Genomic DNA, 19,120 nt, shown 5'->3' with positions numbered 1-19,120 from the left:
AAACCTTTATAGTCAATGGGATCTGTTAGGCTCCGATCCTGTCAGTTATGTACCAAATATGACACTTCCATTATCTTTGTTCTTCTGCTAGTATAGGAAAAAAATGACACTGATCTCAAAGCACCCTTAGCCAAACCCAATTCTACTAAGCCAAATCTCCCCTTTCAGTGGAAAACTGTAACAGATACAATGAGTTATGCTTTTTGGAAAATGTGCTTCATATTTTGGTCTATAACCTGATACAAGATAATGCTGCAGAATTTAATTTGCCCTATTATATTCACTGTTATGCGGGGTCTGAGGTCCATCGCCATCTTTCCTAGTTACCGTACCTTCTCTATCTGATTTTGTTATGTCTATATCACTGCATGCATAATATATTTATATGGGAGTCCCTCTTTTTTCTAAGTGACTACCTACCTTTAACATGATATTTAATGCATTTTTATGTCTTACATAATAAACTTTCGGTTTTAATTGCTATTGGTTATATGTGTGGTAATATGATAAGTGTTTACTCTTGAGTTTTCTATGCCCATCCAATTTTGGGTCCATTTTGCTTATAGGCCTTTCTGTACAGTCAATGGTTCAATGGTCAGAGCAAACAATAAGGGGAGGGGTAGAGGGCAACCCTGTCTAGGACATTCTTTTCAACTTAGCTCAGATGTGTAGCCATTTGCCTGTATACAAGTCCTTGGTGAGTAATATAGCAGCTGAACACATTTCAGAAAGTTCAGTCCAACACCCATTTTTTCATAATGGCCCACAGATATTCCCATTCTATACTGTCAAATGCCTTAGCTGCATCCAGCGAGAGCACTACTCTATGCCCCAAATTGTTTGGCATCACTTGTAGATTCAGAAAGATTTGTCAAAGAATGATGGCTGTCAATTTATCAGGCATAAAGCTTGTCTGATTGGGGTGAAATAAGGTGGTGACTACTTCAGCAAGTCTCATGGACAGAACTTTAGCAAGGAGTTTGACATCTGTCAGAAGCAAGGAGATAGGGGTCCTTAGCAGGCTTCAGAAGGACTACAATACCAGCATCCCTCATAGAGTCTGGGAGAGATTCTGTATAGAAGGCCGCTTGCAAAGCCTCCAATAGGCAATGTATAGCCTTCCTGCAGAAGTGGTAGCTGCAAATACAGTGAAGGGGTTTAAGCATGCATGGGATAGGCATAAGGCTATCCTTCATATAAGATAGGGCCAGGGACTATTCATAGGATTCAGATATATTGGGCAGACTAGATGGGCCAAATGGTTCTTATCTGCCGACACATTCTATGTTTCTATGTTTCTATTAAAGTGTCCCCATATAATTAAAATATTTCTGTCTGGAGACCATTTGTTCTTGGGTCCTTATCATTGGGCATATCTTTGACACCAGCCTCAGGTTCCTCAAAACTGTGAGGATTCTCTAATAAAGACCTATTAGCCAAAGCAGGACAAGAAACAGTAGTTAGATAATTCTCTATATCCCCAGGGGTGTCTCCAAATTTGGACATATACAGTAGAGATGAGCAAAGTTTTGAAAAATTTGATTCGGAAACATCACTGAAGATTGCCAAGAAATTTGATTTGTTCCAAATGAATTTTCCATGAATCAGGTATACCCAGGTCACTCTGCCTTAGGGTACAGCCACATAGTGCGGCCATGCTGCTGGTGGGTTGTAGCCATACTGCGGTGAACAACTGCTCAGCCAATTAGCCCGCAGCTGCCTTTCATTTAATAATGAAGACTGTGCTGTATAGTCGGTCTTCATTGTTAATGGCTGCGCTGTGCCAAATCGATCCTTGAGAGTGATCTATAAGTACATGATTGGCAAGAGTATTGTTTACCAGTAGGAGAGTGTATCCTTGATTGTTGGCACCAAAAATGTTCAGTAGCCATTTTTCAAAGAATTATGAAGGGTTTTCCCCCACAAGTTTCTCTGGTACACCAATCACATGCACATTATTTTAGTGGAGCCTATTCTACAAATTATCCGCTTTTGCTTGCACGGCATCCTGAGTTTTCTTCTTGTTATCATCTTCCAGGGAGCTGATCCTTCTCTCCACCACTTCCGACAGAAACAACAGTTCAGTTTTCACCCTGCCCACGTGTTTATTGAGATAAAGTAGTGTGGTTTTGCATTGCTTCAGAGATCAAAACACTTCCGCTAAAGTGGGCTGCTACGAGTCTCTGTTTTCTGCATTCAAAGAACTGTTCACAGGACTGGGTGAGGCCGACTCCAGTTCTGGAGCAGGTAACGGCGATGTTTGAACTCGTTCCTCAGTATCAGCATCCATAGTGTTCCCCCTAATCAGGTTGCTCAAACATCTTATTGCTCAGAGTACCTGACTGTTCAGGAGTGGAGGGGCGAAGGAAGAATTTCTCCAACCGGGCTGCAACCTCCTTTTGCTTCTCCTGCATCCAGAAGCACATACATTCAGAAGCTCTGGCTCCATACTGACCTTCCTGCTCTCTTGCTCGAGGTTTGGTTTTCCTGCTTCTTATCATGGTTATAATCGTGTCTGAAATTCTACAGCACTCTCTTTCGTAAGGTAAGTACAAAAAGTTCCCCCAGGAAATCACACTTAGGTTCAGCTGGAAAAGGATAAAATAGCAGGATCTTCAACGAGAGCTATGGCAGACACATCTGCTCACATTGCCACCTTGACCATGTCTCAAAAATTATCACTTTCAATTTGAAGCAGGTTGGCTGGCTTTTCATTTACAGAAAAATATTATATAACTAAAGCATTCTATACCGTATCTCAGTCAATAAGTCTAGGTAATAAGTCACCCCCACCAAATTGCACATACATAAAAGATATACACTATCATATATATGCTAGAATAATTTTTTTACTTCACACACACAAAAAAGACTTTACTGTCTACTGTTAAATCATAAGGTTTTTCACGTGTTTTAGATGATTTTCCACATTACTTTGCAACTGCAATTGATTAAAGAAATTATAATAATTACTTTTTATGATAATTGGTGTGCAAGTGCTAACAGGCCTAAAGGCCTTCATTATAATATACAGTATAATGTATGTCACTAGAGCTTGTTCTTGCAACAGTATTGATATGTCCGCTCCAATACCTTTGTTCTTCCTATTGCATTTCAGCACAAGACTATTTACGCAAAAATAAAGCGGATTTATTCAAACATATTGGGGGGCATTTATCAAACTGGTGTAAAGTATGGGTAACTAAGCCAGTTCTACTTTACACCAGTTCGATATATCTCCCCAATTCTTTTCTGTAGACACTCCTCTTAGGCCCCATTCAAACAGGCGAGTTTTCCGCGCGGGTGCAATGCGTGAGTTGAATCCATTGCACCCGCACTGAATCCAGACCCATTAATTTCTATGGGGCTGTTTACATGAGTGGTGACTTTCACGCATCACTTGTGAGTTGCGTGAAAATCGCAGAATGCTCCTCTTTGTGCGTTTTCCACGCAACGCAGGCCCCATAGAAGTGAATAGGGCTGCGTGAAAATTGCAAGCATCCGCAAGCAAGTGCGGATGCGGTGTGATTTTCTCGCACGGTTGCTAGGAGACAATCGGGTTGGGGACCCGATCATTATTATTTTCCCTTATAACATGGTTATAATGGAAAATAATAGCATTCTGAATACAGAATGCATAGTACAATAGGGCTGGAGGGGTTAAAAAAATAAATAAATAAATTTAACTCACCTTAATCCACTTGTTCGCGCAGCCGGCATCTCTTCTGTCTTGTTCTGTGAGGAATAGGACCTTTGATGACGTCACTACGTTCATCACATGGTCCGTCACATGATCCATCATCATGGTAAAAGATCATGTGACGGACCATGTGATGAGCATAGTGACGTCATCAAAGGTCCTATTCCTCACAGAACAAGACAGAAGAGATGCCGGTTGCGCGAACAAGTGGATTAAGGTGAGTTAATTTATTTATTTTTTTTTTTAACCCCTCCAGCCCTATTGTACTATGCATTCTGTATTCAGAATGCTATTATTTTCTTTTATAACCATGTTATAAGGGAAAATAATACAATCTACACAACCTTGAACCCAAACCTGAACTTCTGTGAAGAAGTTCGGGTCTGGGTACCACAGTCGGTTTTTTATCACGCGCGTGCAAAACGCATTGCACCCGCGTGATAAAAACTGAACAACGGAACGTAATCGCAGTCAAAACTGACTGCAATTGCGTACTGTGGTAATGTGAACAGTGCTGGTAGGTGTGTTGTCCCACTTCAGGTACCTCAGATGGGTGAGACAGATAAAATCCAGAGAGTGGCAGTAGTCTCAGCAAAGCATAGTTTGCTGAGACATTTTTGTATACATTTTCTGGGCTGGGTTTTACTTGGACTGGTGGCTAGGCTTGGTAAAGGGAGTTGCCAGTCCACACCCTTCCAGTACAGGTTTTCCTTTCTACCTGAGGTGATCGCAGTTGAGGCCTGCTGTAATCAGGCTGGCATTAAGTGCCTCAAAGTAGGTCAGTCTGGGGAGGGAGAAGTGTGTGTGTGATACTGGAGTAGAGGCTCTGTATGTGGTCTCATTCAGGAGGACTGAGGGGCCACAAGGCTATGCGAAGCCTGATCTCTCCCCTGTGTGGACTGATACTTGATGAGTGGAACCTGCTAAGGCTTGGAGCCTGAGACCCTGACACTAAGCGGTACTTAGAGGTGGTCAGGAAAACCTATATGTTTAGGTAGAGCCCAGACGGGAAGGAGTTTATTTTGTAAAACTGTTTATGTTTACGCGGACGTGCCGCAATAAAACAGTTTTGGCCCTTAAATCCTGGTGTCCGTGAAGATGTCTGTGAGTGTGACCCCCTGAAAGAGAGCTACCCCTTACATATGGTGGAGGATGCGGACAAGTTGTCCTTGAGAGAAGGGCAACGGTCGGTTGCTAGGGGCAATGACAAGAAAGAGTAGATGCTGCTGAATCCTGCTGTGCTGGAGTATAAAGGGCCGGAAGCCTGTTTGTTTGGTGGAGCAGGGGCTGCTCGTTCTATTGTGGACTATTTTTGCTGTGGTGCAGAGACTTAAAGGGCCAGAAGCCCAGAAAGAGACTGAGCTGTTCAACCCCCCCTTTTGCTGTGTTGATAGAGGACTATCTGTTGCTATGGGGTGGATGGAGGATTTCACCAAACAGCTTATGCGGGCCAATCTGAAGGCTAGCCAAAGCCAAATGATGTGGCAACAGGAGCAGGAAAAGCTCATGTGCGGGTTGGACAAACAAAGAGACGTCCTAACCCAAGGCGTTTCCCATGGTAACCGCTGTGCGGAGGAACTGGGCAGTGACCTCGTGACCAGGAGCCAAGAACTGCAGGTTCTCAGGATGCGGTTGGATGCAAAGGGTGAAGCTTTGAGGGCGCAAGGGCAGTTAGCCCTAGAGAGAAAGTCTTCAATGCAGAGTGGACACTTTGAAAATGTCCAAGATGTTGGTGATGTACCTGGAGTTCCAGAGAAGGTGGGGTATGCCGTTGCCAAGGGCAACCGACGGGAAGAGAGTGAGATGGAGAGCAGTGCGGCTCTCAAGAGTTCAAGTGTTTTCTGCCAAGGTGTACAGAGTCCTAGAGAGGATATGCGAAGATGCCCTAATGCTGTTGCTAAGAGAAACCAACCTCGACAGCATGCAGCTGTCCAGCAACAGAGAGAGTGCTGCTGGAGATGTCGCCAAGTGGGAAGGTGTGCACCTGGTTGTCCTATGACCAGGAATCAAAGATGGGAGGTTCCCAACATCCTGGAAAAGAATGATGTCTACTGTGGAGATGGACGTATCGCACGTGAGAGGGACGAACCCGAGGCGACAATGGGTAAGATCGTTCCTGTAATTGCTGGTGTAGCAGACCACGTGACAGTGAGCACGGCTCTGGAGGTTGGGCATGTGACTGACCGAGGCCCTGGTACCTCAGAGACCGTGAACTGTGGTGTGAGCCGGCGGCAGTTGCTATATGCTGGGCTGGGAGGTGTTGAGACACCGGGACTAGAGACTGCGCCGAAAATGTGCAACATTGTGGTGAATGGCAGTTCAGTCCAGGCGTTGTTGGACACAAGGTGCCAGGTGAGCCTGGTACATGCCAGCTTGGTAGCTGGGGACTATGTGCGGAACAATCATGCGGATAGTAAGGACTATCTGGTAAGGACTTTGGGGTTGCAAACAAGTTTGCGCATGATGTCGTTTTGGGCCGTGATTTCCCCTTGTTTTGGGAGTTGTGGAGTAATGGAGACACTTCTGCAGAGAGTGCGACAGGTCCTGCAGAACTTGTACCTGTCCCTTTAAGTGAACATGTAAGGGAAAGGACCATTGAAAACAGTGATGTAGTTGAAGTGAAAAATGAAAATGTGAGGTCATGTATTAAGGCTAAGGTATTGCCGTATTTGTGTGAGGGGAGGCTCCCTCTCACAGCATATAAGGCTCACCCCCATAGCCCACGTCGCACGGCTCGTTGCTTTTCCGGCGAGTTTCACTTCTGGGTTGGCACTTTTCGGCAGCGCTCACAGACGTCACGTGGCTAATCGCGATCGGAGTCTCAGCGTCAGCTCCGGTTCTCCGCCTGCAAAGCATCGGACTTAAGGTGATAAGGTTGGGGGGGGGGGGGGGGCGTTAGACGCCGGTACATGCCAAAGTATGGCGCAGACTTACTACATGTGCGCGGCGGTCACTGGCCGCATCACTTACCCGGCAGCCGGTCAGTCAGCCGGCGTGGCTACGCTTACATCCATGGGCATGGTAGGGGCGTGTCTTACGTGTCTGGGGCATGTGCCACCGCCACGTGTGCCTTTACTGGGCGGCATTTGAGCGCGGTGCTCGCGTACGGGCAGGTCATGGTCCTTCAGTGGGGGCCGCAGTTGTGGTGGTCCTTGGCAGGGCAGTCTGGCGGTACATTTCAGTGCCCTCAGTCAAGGTCTTCAGGGCACATCGCCTGGTCCGGCTCATGGACACTGGGTAATAAAACTACTAGGCGTGTAGTTATTGCAGGCAGCAGCCCATATCGCACTGCATTGTGGCTTCTCATTGGCACACACGTAGTAGTTTTGTTGTCTTCAGCCAGCGCTAGATAAAGCATATAATGGTTGCACATCAAAATACATGGCTCATAAGAGTTTAACCTATCAGGGTTCTAGGTGGTAACCGCAGTATCTTTTTCAGGTCAGTAGGATCGTCATCCCACAGCGCATATTGCCACTACGTATCTCCTGGTACTTTGTTTCCGGCAGGTAAAAATAAAAAAAAATAAAAAATGGCGGGGGGGGGGGGAAGGGGTAGTAGAGGTCATGCAATATGTTGAGTTTCCTTTCTCACCTTTCCCCTTTAACTCGCAGCAGTAGGGCATATCCGCATTGGTTCAGGTAGGTGACACGGAGTCCGTCTTGGTAGGGGTTTTGGTGTCACGGTCTAGTAGCACGGGGGTGTGGCACATCCTATGCAGGGTATTCTACTCCTGAAAAAAGAAAAAAAAAAATATAAAAAAAAAACAAGGGGGAAGACATATATTTCTTTTCACCTCTTGCCTTGACCGTAGGGCACTGAGGTCTTGTCACGGCAGCCCTTGTGTCGTGTGTTGCGGGTACTGACGTTCGTGGTCTGTCACCAGTACAGATGCTCGTGGCTTGTTACCAATAGGCAGGCGCGGTCTGTCACTGGTGCAGGCACGAGGTCTGTCATGTCTACAGACGATCAAGGCCTGTGCCGATTGCAGGCGCCTATAGTCACAGACGCTCAAACCCCTCACGGCTGCAGACGCTCAGAAGTCTGTCACGACTACAGATGCTCAATAGTCTGTCACGACTACAGACGCACGCTAGTCTGTCACGACTACAGACGCTCAATAGTCTGTCACGACTACAGACGCTCGATAGTCTGTCACGACTACAGACGCTCGATAGTCTGTCACGACGGCGGACGCTCAATAGTCTGTCACGACTACAGACGCTCGATAGTCTGTCACGACTACAGACGCTCGATAGTCTGTCACGACTACAGACGCTCAATAGTCTGTCACGACTACAGACGCTCAATAGTCTGTCACGACTACAGACGCTCAATAGTCTGTCACGACTACAGACGCTCAATAGTCTGTCACGACTACAGACGCTCAATAGTCTGTCACGACTACAGATGCTCAATAGTCTGTCACGACTACAGACGCTCAATAGTCTGTCACGACTACAGACACTCAATAGTCTGTCACGACTACAGACGCTCAATAGTCTGTCACGGCTACAGGTCGCCAGGTAGTTATATATTTTGGGGTGGACCGTGGGTATGTCAACAGGTTCAGGAGTACGATGCCCGCTTCACTGGGCAGCACTGCATCATGTTAGCAGGCTCAGACATCACGGGTCCGGTGACACTGGTGGTGGGAGCACGAGAGTCGGTACCCATAGGTAACCACAGTTTCTTTTAGTTAGGATGTCTCAGCAGTCTCATGTGGAAGAGAGTGTCGCATCGCATAGTAATGAAGATACCCAATCCGAAAGAGAGGCGGTTCCAGCTCTCAGATCCTGGACTGTGCCGAGGCTCACGGCAGAACTGTTAAGGAGAGGAATTCCTTTTCCAGCGACCGCTAGGAAAGCGGAACTTTACAGGCTGCTGTTCTCAGAACCCCCTGCTTCAGGGGAGGACTCGGTGGCCACGGACACGATACAAAATTCCTTGTCACAACTTCACGCTGTAGTCAATACGATGGCGTCTTCTCTGTCCCGCTTTCAGACCAGATTAGAGGCAATGGAAAATACGGCCTCTACTTCAAACGCGGTTGGCCCGAATACTACTGTGCAGTTACTCACCCAGTCTTCTATTGTTGGCTCCCAGGTCAACCCTCTTAATATAGCACCATGTCATTTCATTCCAGCCAATGTGCGTCAAGACATATTAGATGGTAAGGACGTTAACTTAGCTTCCTTGCTCGTAGCCACGCACGAAACGCCGGATAGCAAGACCATAGCGTGTGGGGAGGTTTCAGTGATCCTGAAGTCCAGAGATGTCAGGCTTAACAGGAAGCTCACCGTAGCAGAGTTCGTACTTGCGTTTAGCTTATTTAGAGATGTAGTGTGTTCAGTGAGTCCCAATAGGAGAGAGGAGCTGGATCTGTATTTATACAAAGTTGTGGATTTAGCCAACAAATATGGCGGTACGGCATTTTATGAATACCACAGATCATTTTCAGCTAAAGCTGCAGCTGCGCACAGGCAATTTCAGCATACCATTGACTGGTCCATAGTCGATACCGAGCTGTTTTGCCGGCATTTTGCAGGTCTCAAAGCCCCGGCGTGTAGTAGCTGCGGCTCTTACGCACATGCCACAGATTGGTGTACTAGTGCCAGGCCAGAACGAGCACAAGCTAGCTATACTCCCCAACCTCAGTTTGCCAGGCTTACGACAGGCATAGACAAGTTAGGGCGGCCGATTAAATATCTCGGGAAAACACAGATATGTAACAACTTTAACACTACAGGTTGTTACTTTAATCATTGTAGGCTGCTGCACTTGTGTACCCTTTGTTTCAGGGCTCATTCTGTCACCGTGTGCCCCCAGAAAGGGCAACATTCAGCGTGACTAAGCGTGGTAGATACGGATTTGCTGGCCATATATTTACTAGATCATCCAGATCAGAGTTGGGTACAGTTTCTGATCGATGGTCTTCGGCATGGCTTCCACACCGGTTTGGTGGCGCTGCCGCAGGTTACATATGAATGCAAAAACCTGTTGTCGGCCGGCCGAGACCCGGTCTCCATTTCACACTTACTATCTGTCGAGTTAGAGAAGGGTTATTTGATAGGTCCAATGGCACAGTCCCCATATGATTGTTGGAGGGTCAACCCCATAGGTGTTGTCACAGGGAAATTCTCCAATAAAAAAAGGGTAATTTATGATTTGTCAGCTCCTCATTCACTCTCCATTCCAAGTTGGAACTCACTGATACCCTCTGAGGAAGTTTCTATGAAATATTCTTCCATAGATGAGGCCATACAGGTCATTCTGTCACTAGGCAAGGGAACCTGGTTGTCGAAAGCCGATATCACGGATGCTTTTAAGTTGTTACCTCTTAAACCTCAGCTGTGGCAGTGGCATGGCATTAAGTGGCAAGGGCAGTATTATTTTGCGAACAAACTGACTTTTGGCGCTAAGTCGAGTCCCTGGTTATTTGATCAGTTTGCCCAAGGCTTGCATTGGGTACTAGTGAATGTTTTTCGAGCACATCACATAATCCACTACCTGGACGATTTCCTGTTAATCGAGCCACCCACACAGGTCCCACAAGATCTCACGGTGTTGAGAGGAGTTTTTGAAAACCTTAAAGTCCCCGTAGCCCCCAATAAAGTAGAGGGTCCAGGTAATGTCATTACTTTTCTAGGCATTCGCTTGGACACAGTTAGCATGCAAGCTAGTCTGCCTCACGACAAGTTAACTAGGATCAGAGAAGTAGTACACAAACTTGCACGTGTTAGAGTCACCACTAAAACAGATCTCCATAGTCTACTTGGTATGTTGAACTTTGCAATGAGGATAATACCACAAGGTAGATCATTCATATCCAGGTTGCTGAAGCTTCTACCCTTAGCCCCGGGTCAGGATAGCGCGCTTAGGTTAGATCAGGATGCTTTAGCAGATCTCATGATGTGGGATGAATTTTTGGCACAGTGGAACGGAGTGTCATTCTTTGTCCCCTCTGTATCCAGTCATTCCCCGATCGTCCATACAGACGCAGCTTCTTCTACCGGGTTTGCGGCCATTTACAAGAAACATTGGATGGCCAGTCCTTGGCCGCCTGAGGTTTTAGATATTCCAGGCTTTCTACAGTCATCCGCCCTTTTTGAGATATATCCTGTAGTGGCAGCAGCTCATACGTGGGGCAGTCTGTGGGGTAACCAGACCGTGTTGTTTTTAACAGATAATGCAGCTCTGGTGGACATCATGATGAAGGGCAGGTCCGGGTCCAGAGAAATTATGGCATTTCTGAGGAGGTTTGTGTGGTTGTCGTTACAGCATAGGTTCAATTTTGTTTGCACGCATATTCAAGGACAGAGGAATCTTGCTGCAGACGCGCTATCCAGGCTTAATGTTCCATTCTTTTTACAGGTTTCCCCAGGGGCAGATCCGCTACCAACTACGATCCCGCAGCACAACCTGCTAGTCATGCAGTAGCACCACTACTCCTCACTGCCAGATCCCTGGTGGAACAGTCCCTCTCCGTAAATACGTTGAAAGTGTACAAGACAGCATGGTCGTTGTTTAACAAATTCAGAGTCTCACATCCACCACTAGATATGGGACACATAACCTACCTAATGGCTTTTATTGGGTTTTGCCACTCAAATTTGAAGTTAGCTTACAACACAATCAAGCTATATTTAGCAGGAATCCAGCATTTCTGTTATCTGGCTCACCCGGAGCAGCCTTCCTTGTTTTCTGCCTATCCCATTAAGGCTATGTTACGGGGTATACAGAAAACCACCTTTCAGAAAACCACGGGCCGTCAGCCATTCACAGGTCCCATGTTTAGGGCAGTCTCTGACATGCTACGTAACCGCCCCTTTGGTCTAGAGATTAGTAGACTAGTAGAAACGGCATTATACCTGTCTTTTTTCGGTTTCCTAAGGCCCGGGGAATTTACGTGCACAGCCACTTCCACAAAGTTTCTTCGCAAGAAAGATCTAATTCCAGATAGTTCAGGTTTCTTGCTTAATTTAGAACAGTCTAAAGCCGCTCGTCCGGGGGAGATGGTACGTATCAGGTATTTTCCCACCGGTAACCAGTGGTGTCCAGTCGAAGTCCTAAACCAATGGTTACTTCATATACGTACATCGTTACCAGACTCGCCATTGCTGCCTCACAACGGCACATCTCTCAGCATTCAGGTTTTCCTGAAGTACGTTAGGGCACTACTTGTCAATATCAATGTTAACCCAGCTAGCATCACGGGTCACTCATTTCGTATCGGCGCCGCCTCAGCCGCCTCCAAGAACGGTGTCCCGGTCCATGTCATCAGGAAACTAGGGAGGTGGAAGTCCTCGTCATACCTTACGTACATCCCAGACCCATGTCATGAAATGTCTGTTGCTTTTCGTAATCTGTTGGCATAATACGTTGTTTTCATTAAAGCACTAACTACACTAACGTTTGTACTTTTTGGCCACTTTAGGCTACTTTTACGACAGCCGTTATGGCATAATTCTACTGCTTATTATGGTAAGGGGGTCGTGGTAGGGCATGCGTTCTGATAGCCTGTCCGAACACAAGTATTAAGGCTAAGGTATTGCCGTATTTGTGTGAGGGGAGGCTCCCTCTCACGGCATATAAGGCTCACCCCCATAGCCCACGTCGCGCGGCTCGTTGCTTTTCACCCGCCCACCCATTCCCCCTTTTTCAATTCTCAGACTACTAAGGTGGCCCACTTTAGGCTACTTTTACGACAGCAGTTATGGCATAATTCTACTGCTTATTATGGTAAGGGGGTCGTGGTAGGGCATGCGTTCTGATAGCCTGTCCGAACACAAGTGAACTATATGATGATGCCATGCCTTTTCCCTTTCAGGATGTGATCAGGAGAGAAGTGCCCCCTCTTGGTAAAAATATATGTGATACAAAAATTCTGGTTAATGTTGTGAGCCCAGAGGGTGTACCACACGTACCAGAGGTGGATATGCAGTACCCACGGGGTTCTATGGTTGCTGGAGAAGTGTCCAATGTGGGGATTAGCGCATTGGTGCCCCTAGAGGTCAGAACTGATAAGTGACGCATGTGCCGTGGCCGATAGCAACTCAAAGAGAGAGGCTGCCATGTCGAGGTCTTGCCAAATTGACGTAGTTACGGGTTGCAACCAGACGATAGTTGTACCTTAGAGGTGAGTTAGGGAAACCTATATGTTTTGGCCCTTAAATCCTGGTGTCCGTGAAGATGTCTGTGAGTGTGACCCCCTGAAAGAGAGCTACCCCTTACAGTACCTACTCTCGCGGTTTTGCCGCAACGCATCCAGACCTTATCCGGACACGCTCGTGTGAAAGAGGCCTTAGTGTACGAGGAAGAGACATTCCTCTTAGACTCTTTAAAATTGCAAAAAGCTGCTTATTATTAGAATTGTGTGATGATGATGATGATGTTAATAATAATAATAAAATTAATTATGCATTTATTTATTTTAATAAAAATATATGTTTTAAATTTCCATTTAACCCATAGGTTTTAGGGTTTTTTATATTGTAAATGAAGGTCAATTTGACCTTTTTGATTTCTAGTACATTTCTAAGGTAGTGTAGAGTTCAGGAATGTCATTTTTGCATTCAATTCTATGAACATTACTTTTTTCAGTCTTTTTAACAGGCATCTCAGGAATTGTGTGTTTTAACAGTGACAAGGAATACATGCCAATTACATCCCAGTGTGATTCCTAATGGTGATGGTATAGTACAGCCTTATGCATTGAAGGGTGTGATGAAATTGCAACAATCCAGGTTAGAGATCATTAACACAAATGGAGACATCTAATTTAAGCCAACCAGACATTACACAATTGATAGTGCCATGCAGCAGCATCAGAAGCTAATTTGACAACATCTGCAAGTGGTACGATTGGATGGCATCTGGTCGTTTGGTTCTGTCAGTATTATCTGTAGGGAAATCCCCACTGTTTAGAAGTACATTTGCTGTTAGCATTTCACAGATGTATTTACCACCATGTCCTATAAGTATCTTATTCATTTCCAAAAAGAGAAAATAGTGGCATGGCACTTACCTCTCCTGCTTATTTCCTTTATTCACATAAATTCAATAATAACAGATACACTACAGTGGTCGGGTAGAAGTGGACACTTTCTCAAAGATCCTTTCACTGTGGCTGTTTCATATTATACATACAGTACTGTACATAGCAATTCATCCTTCTGCCTCACATGATCCATTACTTAGGCCCATATGTGCACATTGACCAGAGTAGCTGCCTAGTATTTACAGCAAAATGTAACATAAAATAATAAATCCAATCAGCCATGTTAGAAATTCTCATTTATTTAAACACATTTAACCCATTACAGTTGTCTAGATCAACAGGGTCAAAGCTTTAGCCTGAGAGAAACTGTACCTCTAATACCCTTTATACACTAAATAATTAGTTAACCCTTAGAAACCAGGTCAATTTTTTTACACAATTACAGTGCATCATCATTATGCATTTACCTTAAATGTTCAGTTATTTTTGGTCCTTTACTCCCTAAAACAAATGTATTGGTTTTATTGTCTTTCCAACATAGTAGTAATTATATTGACATTTTATACAATGCACTACATACGGACAACATGTCATAAACCGACAAATGTCATATTTTATCGAACCAGAACCTATACAGCAATATTTCATCTCATCATTATAAAAACTGCAAAACTCACTTTTACGATTACTGGTCAGTAATATATGTTCCACAACCTAATATATTCCATAAATGTCTCGCTTGTTTAAAATAGCCAATTGATTTTTCACTGCATCTACCTGTAAATCAGGCGCTCTTTCGATAATATGCTAATTGTCATGCATAGTTTAAAATAAATTAGACACGGGTTATATTAAAAGGATAATACAAACGTGCTACCATTTCTTTTTTTTCTTAGAAAAATGAAATAACTTATTTTAATTTCCTTAGTTTTTAAAAAGGTCTCCTCAGACACCTTATCGGTATTAAACCTTAATTTAAAGGGAATGTGTCATAAGAAAATTATCTATTGTTTAAATCCCTTTTTTTGTTAAACTTTTTTAAAGAATCGTTGATGATTTTTTACATTTTTAATTCTTCATGTCATTTATTTTTTTTAATTCTTAAATTCCCAAGCTTTTACACGAACTAATAGGCCGAAAATAGGTCATGAATTGTTCCTTTGTAGAGGTAATTTTTCAGCAGCCATTTCATTATGATCATAGACAGAATTATAATTGCAGATATACGGTATCCAATATTCGCCATTGGTGAATCCCTCCTGAACTCTGCAAAGGTCGAAAAAATCTCCAATGCAAGTTAAAGAGGTCAGATCCAGTCTATTGTGGTTCTGGCCCATGTGGCTGCTCTCAAAGATAAGGAAGTCTAATGGCCCATGTGAAAACTGCAGTATTTTTGGAATAAAAAAGAAATCTCCAAACTTAAAAAAAAAAAAAAAAACGATTTAGCCTAAAGACTCAATGAAAAAAGTCATTTTCTCATCATACATTCCCTTTAAGTTGTAACTTAAAGTAGTTTTCCAGGCTCCTGATATTTATGACGCCAGTCTTAGTAAGCCCCTGTGCTGGCAGTGGATCGCCAAAGTTATGTAGTGGTGCTGGCCCAGGGGGCCATAAAGGATATGTATTTTCCCTGACTGTAGGTACAGCTCCACATGTCGGCACTGCCATGCACTTTGGCACACACCAACAGGCTCAAGGACTGGCCCACCTTCTGTTCTACATGTGTATGCAGGGCTGGTACTGCCTTTTTGGCAAAGAAATTATGGCGTGGGACTCTACACCTCAGCTCGGCACAAGCCATCGGTTCTTTGAAAGGTGTAGAGTCCACCACTTGGAAACGGAGGGACTGCAGCGCCAGCAACTTGGCCAGGAGCACGTTTAGCTTCTGCGCCGTTGAATGAGTCCACGCATACTCTTGTCTCTTGGCAATCACTTTGATTGCTGACAGAATGACTGACGAGGAGTAGGAGGGCGAGGAGCAGGAGCATAAGGACCAGCAGATGATAGGAAGGACAGACACCTCCCTTCGGCTGAGGTGGTGGAGCCTGACTGCGTGCAACTGGTTGCTGTGGCAGGCTGGACCACCACATCGGAGCGACAGTTCTCCCAGGCCACCCTATGGTGACACTTCATATGTTGACGCAGGGCCGTGGTGCCAACATTGACACCATGGCCACGATTTACCTTCTTCCTACAGATTCTACATATGGCCATGTTCACCTCCTCCGGCGGCTTAACAAAAAACTTCCACACCGCCGAGTAGGTGATTTTACCCCAAACACTACGCACTGACTGACTGTTACCGCCGCTGCCTCAGTGAACCCGTACACCGCTAATTCCCGGGCAGGTAGGCTCCCGACCTCCCCCTGCTGACTCCCGGCCATGCTAGCGACTTGCTGGCTCCACTGCTGCCTCATGAGCAAGCTGCCACCCTCTTCTCCCGATAATGATGAAGCTTCTTGGTCACCCGGCTCCCAAGTGCGATCAGCTACATCATTATCATTGAGTACTGTCTGCACATCACTGATGTCCTCCTCAACCGTCTCTGGGTCAGGGGCCTGACCGCTCGCAACACCAGCTCCCACCCCACTCTCCTCAACACTACTTGCCCACCTAATGGATAAAGCAGCAGATGTCTCCTCCACATCTTGGCTTGCCAATAGCTGCGGACTGGCTTCTAGTAGCTCGACCTCACTGTATAGTGAAGCTGAGCCCACAGCATATAATACTTTTCTGGCTGAGGGAACAGAAAAGGACAGGCAGGTTGAGGATAGCTGAGGGCACAGGGCCTGCTCTTGGGCCATGCCAACTAAGGGTTATGTCTGACTCTTGGCTGGGGTGTCGGATGTCAATTGCGACAAAGTCGAATATCGAGTCAACCATTCAAGAACTGCTGGGTTTCTGGTCAAGACACCGCCTCTGGAAGTGACCCCTGCTGCCACGCCCCCTTACTCTTCTGCGACCTGTGCCTGCGCCAGCAACATTTAGACCTTTGACAATCCCCTGTGCAGGGTCTGGCACTTCTCTGTCTGACATAATGTTAGATCAAATAAATAAATAAATAAAAATGAAATTAAAACACCCAAAAAAGTCTGTAATTTTCTCAATTCCACCACACAACGGCTAATAAGCTCTTTTTTCACACTAATACACACAAAAAAGGGTTTTAGAACATATAACTGCACCACTGAACGGCAAATATATTTTTCTTTTGCCACTAATACACACCACAAAAGGCTTTAGAACATGTAACTGCACCACTGAACGGCAAATATATTTTTCTTTTGTCACTATTACATGACAAAAAGGGCTTTAGAACATATAACTGCATAGCTGAACGGCAAATATATATGAATTTTGCCACTATTACAGGACAAAAAGGGCTTTAGAACATATAACTGCACTGCTGAATGGCGCATATATATTTATTTTGCCACTAATACACGCCACAAAAGGCTTTAGAACATATAACTGCACCACTGAACGACAAATATATTTTTATTTTGCCACTATTACACGACAAAAAGGGCTTTAGAACATATAACTACACCGCTGAACGGCAAATATATTTTTCTTTTGCAACTAATACTCGCCAAAAAAGGCTTTAGAACATATAACTGCACCACTGAACACCAAATATATTTCATTTTCCACTATTACACGACAAAAAGGGCTTTAGAACATATAACTGCACCGCTGAACGGCAAATATATTTTGCTTTTTCCACTAATACATGCCACAAAAGGCTTTAGAACATATAACTGCAACGCTGAACGACAAATATATTTTTCTTTTGCCTCTAAAACACATCACAAAAGGCTTTAGAACATATAACTGCATCGCTGAACTGCTAATATATTTTCCTTTTGCCACTAATACACGCCAAATAAGCCTTTAGAACATATAACTGCACCACTAAACGGCAAAAATATTTTGCTTTTTCCACTAATACATGCCACAAAAGGCTTTAGAACATATAACTGCAACGCTGAACGACAAATATATTTTTATTTAGCCACTATTACATGACAAAAAGGGCTTTAGAACATATAAATGCACCGCTAAACGGCAAATATATTTTTCTTTTGCCACTATTACGCGACAAAAAGGGCTTTAGAACATATAACTGCATCGCTAAACGGAAAATATATTTTTATTCTTCCACTAATACACGCCTTGTAATAAACCCTGTTAATGGCTGTAAGACCCCAATAACAAGAACGGTTTGCTGGAATTACAGAGCTGTATAATGGCAATTTGGGTCCCCAGTCAGTGCAGCAAGGTGTAATAGGATTGTTCCTATTACCCAGGCTGTAACCCTCCCCTACTGAACCCTGTTCAACATAAATGCTGTGGAATGATTCCTCCCTATTATGGATGAGCGAATCGACTTTGTATGAAACATCTAAAGTTGATTCCTATAAAACTTTGTTCTAATACTGTATGGAGCTCCTGATGAACAACCAGTAATCGGTGTTGGCCAAAATGCGTATAGCGCCAGGGTCATGGGAAAGGCATCAAAAAATAAAGTCAGCCATGTGTGCCAGAGTCGCAACAGACAAGACTTCACTGTCCTCATTAGGAGGATGACTCTCAATCTCATCCTCTTCCTCCTCTTTGGCCCATCCATGCTGAACAAATGAAATAAACCTGCTATGGATACTACCGTCTGTAGCGGAGGCAACCGTCTCCTGCTCCTCCTCATCATCATCCAATTCCCGATGAAACTGAGGATAGTCTGGATATCACCCTGTGTACTGTCTTCCCCCATTTTCACCTCTTCTACATGCAAAGAGTCTTCCTTCACTGTGAGCAGCGAGCGTTTCAGTAGACACAGAAGTGGGATCGTTACGCTGATAATAGCGGCATCGCCTCTCACCATCTGTGTTGATTCCTCAAAGTTGCGTAAAACCTCACAGAGGTCAGACATCCATGCCCACTCATCGCTTGTGAAGAGCGGAAGCTGACTGGAAAGGCAACAACCATGTTGCAGCTGGCATTCCACTACTGTCTTCTGCTGCTCACAAAGCCTGGCCAACATGTGAAACGTGGAGTTCCATCGAATGCTCATGTCGCACAACAGTCAGTGAACTGGCAATTGCAATCACTTCTGCAGCATTGCCAGACCGGTGGCAGCTGTAGATGACTTTCGTAAATAGGCACACACGCGGCGCACCTTCACCTTTAGCTCACGTGAACACGTGGGCTAGGCATGGTATGTGTGTGAGCTTGACGAGTTACGGCCATTATCAAGCACAACCATGCCTGGTTGTAGGTTGAGTGGCGAGAGCCACAGCTCAGTCGTTCACCCAGTGTGCCATCAGGGAAATGTAGCATCCCTGGCGAAAAGCACTTGTCCATGTGTCAGTCATTAAATGGACCTTCCCAATAACTGTGTTGGTCAGGGCGGGGACGGCACA

Source organism: Bufo bufo, chromosome 2 (genome assembly GCF_905171765.1).
Source record: "Bufo bufo chromosome 2, aBufBuf1.1, whole genome shotgun sequence".
NCBI classification, from domain to species: Eukaryota; Metazoa; Chordata; class Amphibia; order Anura; family Bufonidae; genus Bufo; species Bufo bufo.
Note: the sequence above shows the minus strand (reverse complement) of the source record.